Source organism: Pseudophryne corroboree, chromosome 3, assembly GCF_028390025.1.
Source record: "Pseudophryne corroboree isolate aPseCor3 chromosome 3, aPseCor3.hap2, whole genome shotgun sequence".
Taxonomy (NCBI): Eukaryota; Metazoa; Chordata; class Amphibia; order Anura; family Myobatrachidae; genus Pseudophryne; species Pseudophryne corroboree.
In genome coordinates this window covers 400301776-400306682 of record NC_086446.1, presented here as the reverse complement: position 1 = coordinate 400306682, position 4907 = coordinate 400301776, and the positions used below count along the sequence as shown (strand labels likewise).

General features: G+C 39.9%; 1 pseudogene; it reads left to right on the top strand.

The window, feature by feature from the left end:
- Nucleotides 1-1972: 1972 nt before the first annotated feature.
- Nucleotides 1973-2091, top strand: LOC134898237 (5S ribosomal RNA; annotated as a pseudogene).
- The last annotated feature ends 2816 nt before the right edge of the window (nucleotides 2092-4907 follow it).

The window sequence follows — 4907 nt, the reverse complement described above, 5'->3', positions numbered from 1 at the left end:
TATTTTAAATTTTTAGACAAATTTTATTTGCAACAGTGCGGCACTGCTATGGGTACTATTTTTGCACCTTGCTTCGCTAATTTATTTATGGGATAATGGGAGGAGAAGCATATGTACACCACACAATACTTCAAGAAATATGTTGTCATGTACAAAAGGTATATAGACGACATTCTGATCATCTGGGGTGGAAGCACTGAATCATTCATGGACTTTTTTAAGCTTTTACATATCAATGATTTTAACCTGTCTTTTACCTGTAATATTAATAAAAATTCGATTGAGTTTTTAGACCTGATTCTAACTGGAGACATAGGGGCAGTCACCACTAAGAATTTTATTAAAGACGTCGACAAGAACAGCTATCTCCATTACAAGAGTAATCATTCTAAAAAATGGAAATACAACATCCCTTACTCCCAGTTTCACAGAATCAGGAGAAACTGCAACAAAACTGAAGATTGTGAAGAACAACTGGAAATTTATAGGAAAAGATTTGAAGAGAAAAGGTACCCCAAAGCTATACTGGATGGAGCCATAGAGAGGACAAGAAATCTCGAGAGGGACAATCTGCTAACATATAAAGAGAAAACAGGGAAGAATGAATCTGTCTCCTTTATAACTACCTACAGCAGTCATGAAAATGCCATCAGGACCTCATTTAAAACACATTGAGGTATACTTCTGATGGACCCAATCCTCAGAGAGATCCTTCCCACACAACCAGGGCTGATATTTTGAAAGTCAAGAAACGTAAAAGACATTCTCGCACCCAGTATGCTACGGGAATTACCACCGGAGAACAATCACCACTCTCTTCCAAAATGTGTTGGAGCATACAAGTGTGGACATTGCAATATTTGCAAATTCCTCAATCCCAATAGGAGAACTTTTAACAACAATGACTGCACCCGGGAATTCAAAATTAAGGAGTTCATGAACTGTAATAGCACCTCGGTCATCTATCTTATAGAATGCACGTCATAAAAAATACATGGGAAAAACGAAAAGAACATTAAAAATCAGGATACAAGAGCATGTACGCAGTATCAAAAATAAAGTAGAGACTCATTTATTGTACAGACATTTTAAGCTTGAACATAAGTCCAACTCGGAAGAGATGTCCTTCAAGGCCATTGAACATGTAACAAGTGGCGAAAGATGCGGAGATCTAGCAAAGAAACTCTCCCAGAGAGAGATGTACTGGATTTTCCAACTGAAAACCACACATCCCATGGGCTTCAGCGAAGGCTATGAAATTGCACCGTTCCTGTGAAAGAAGCTACCCTGCCTGCATACTTCTGGTTACCTCATATTATATCACCTATGCACTTGGCACTTTATGTATTTAATATAACTGTTGTTAATACACTATTGGGCTCATTCCGAGTTGTTCGCTCGTTATTTTTTTCTCGCAACGGAGCGAATAGTCGCTAATGCGCATGCGCAATGTCCGCAGTGCGACTGCGCCAAGTAAATTTGCTATGCAGTTAGGAATTTTACTCACGGCATTACGAGGTTTTTTCTTCGTTCTGGTGATCGGAATGTGATTGACAGGAAGTGGGTGTTTCTGGGCGGAAACTGGCCGTTTTATGGGAGTGTGTGAAAAAACGCTACAGTTTCTGGGAAAAACGCGGGAGTGGCTGGAGAAACGGAGGAGTGTCTGGGCGAACGCTGGGTGTGTTTGTGACGTCAAACCAGGAACGACAAGCACTGAACTGATCGCAGATGCCGAGTAAGTCTGGAGCTACTCAGAAACTGCTAAGAAGTGTCTATTCGCAATTCTGCTAATCTTTCGTTCGCAATTTTGATAAGCTAAGATTCACTCCCAGTAGGCGGCGGCTTAGCGTGTGCAAAGCTGCTAAAAGCAGCTTGCGAGCGAACAACTCGGAATGACCCCCATTGCACGATGTAGTATGTCAATATTTCTTAATAAAATCAGATCGCTGTGTGACTAATTAGCTCAACCTCGAGATACAGTCATACCACACTGGTCAACGCCCAATCCCATCCAATCTTGGAAGCTAAGCAGTGTAGGACCCAACCAGTACCAAGTGGGACACCACTTGTGAAGATTGGGTACTGTACAATATGGGTTATGATGGGCCTATAGCACATTTGCTATAATCAATATTGACACACGGATAGTCCATCTACTCACCTATAAAAGTATATGATTCGCGATCATTTATTTGAATAAAATACTAAGCCTTAAATCTATTAGACTGTCAGTCATACACATCAGCACTAACTATATACACAACACTAATTTCAGAATATGACTGAATTGCACCAGTCCTTCACCATTTACCCCTATTACTACACCAAGCGCACTAGGTTACAATCTATCAGATGGACATCTCTCTATAATACTGTTTAATTGGCACTATGCACTCCCCTACCCTTTCTAATTCTATAAGATACTCTTATATCCTAATATGCAGCACCTTTCATCCTGTGGTGCACTTTGCTGATAATTTTAGCTGCATGTCCTTAAGAGATACCTAATGTATCAGAGCTACACAGTCTCTAATAATCTAGTTCCCGATGTACAGAATAACTAACACATATAATTGTGTCATTTTACCTATATAGAAAAAACCCTTTTTTTATTCTTCTTTATCATTTAATATTAGCATCTCCTCCTTTTTATATATGTCTCAGTGATACATAAAAACATCAATTAAGTCACAGTAACACACTAATTTGTGTATATCTATTTTTACTTTCATGGCAACTTCGTGTGAGCTGTACACATGCATCATAGAAACATGTCTAGGGCTCCAAGGCTTCAATAAAATGGCCGCCGGGATGATTGACAGCACATATCATCCTATCAGTGGACAAACACTGTCAAGTTCCGCCGTGACAGGAAGTGTGGCGCGAGTAATGGAATCAACCAGCCGGAAGTGGGGCAACACAGCGCCCGAACCCAGACGCGGTATCCGGAAGTGTGGCGACGTGCGCATGCGCATTAGACCGAGCGGACACATGAAGCGGGGCAGAAGTGACGTCAAACGCGCCCCCGGACTAATTGCACTGATATCTAAAGATATAACACTCGTTTTTACACGGGACTAAGCTCTGTAGAAACCTTACTCCACTCTCTACTCCTGTTATTCATTTTCTTTTAAAGTTTACTATGTCTAATGGTATTTCAGTAATGTGTTATCCCAACAGGAAGTGATGTCATGATCACTTTCCCAATTATCTCAGCTATAAATAGAGATACTGCTCAGTAGCCCACTGCCCCTTGATGAAGTCTGATGGACGAAACGCGTAGGGGTACCTCAATTGACTCTCCATTCTAAGATAAGCATTATTCTTTTACTTTAAGAATTGTTATGCTTTTATAATATAGTGAATTTTTCCAGCTTTTAATTATACGTGATTTTTTAGCAACATTATATACCGCAATTGTTTAGCCTGTCCTTATTTGTATACCCCCATTTTTTACACCATTTTATAAACCTCTTATTGTATAAATAAATATAGTACCCTTTCTATATATACGTATCCTTTTTTTCTTCATATTTATATCTATATTTAGTAGACATCGTTGGTCGCTAGTACTCCCACCCCTCCTCTAGAACTTATAAATCTGTTAATAAAATTCTGTAAAATCAGCACTCCCACGTGCAATGGCTTCAGTAAGATTTTCTAGTTGACTTATATTTCAGTAAGTCACAAAGATAAAAGTTCATAGGGGTAAAATCTCTGTGCCTTCAGTGCTGTGATACTGATCAGTCTTTCAGTGTGATTATTTTACTACTATGAGCGTACCAGAATTAGGAAAAAATAGTGCCTGTAAGGTTTTCTTTATACGACACTTTTTCAATGTGACGATTTAGCAAATAAATGTGTGTACCAGACTTAGGAAATAGTGGTGCCTGTACAATTTGTCTTTATACGGCCTCCTTCTCTCGTCCTTCACTTCTGGATATGTGCCCTCGTCCAAAATACAGTATGGTCACGTGGGCAAATAGAGAGGTTCGTATCAGCATAAAAATATTGCACTTATTTTAAAGTGACCAGTGCAAGGTGTGCAAGTTTTGCAGTACAAAGTGCTTATGGAAAAAAGTGCTTTGTGCAGTTTTTTCTATAAAGGCCACTATAAAGACCTGTGACTTTATCTATTACTAACAATATATGAACACCCTTGTGATAAAAAGGTGTAATTAAAAATGCAACTCACTCCTTTTAGGGATAGTGTTCCTATATTAGGATCCTCAGGTGGTGAGCAATACCTTAAAACAAAAGAGAGTCTTTCCCTCCCATTTACAGGAGAAAAGAAAGGACTTGATAGTATAATAATGTTTTAAACAATTTTAATAACATTTATACACAAAAAGGTGGATTCGTACAATAAAAAAAAAGAATCATAAGCTTATCTGATGAAATCACCATTGGAGAGGTAGCGGTAGGTGGTCCAACGCGTTTCGTCCCTTTTACAGCCTTTTAGGGACTTCCTCAGGGGCATTAACAAGGGACCCTGCATCACCCGGGGTCTTCATACTATCTATGATTAATGGTGATCATTAGTTCATTAATTCATGGCCGTTTGCGACTGGAAGCGCACAGTGCGCATGCGCAGAACTGCCGCGATTTTACATCACCTCCGCCGGAGACTGTTTATCGAACTACATCTCCCTTCATGCCTCAGTGCCGCATGACAGGAAGTGTATACATTCGGAGCCGTGTTCTCGCGGCAGTTACCGCGGACTTGTATGGGGAAACTACATTACCCACAATACGTCTCTAACAGGCATACCAAATAGTGATGAGCACCGGAAATTTTTCGGGTTTTGTGTTTTGGTTTTGGGTTCGGTTCCGCGGCCGTGTTTTGGGTTCGAACGCGTTTTGGCAAAACCTCACCGAATTTTTTTTGTCGGATTCGGGTGTGTTTT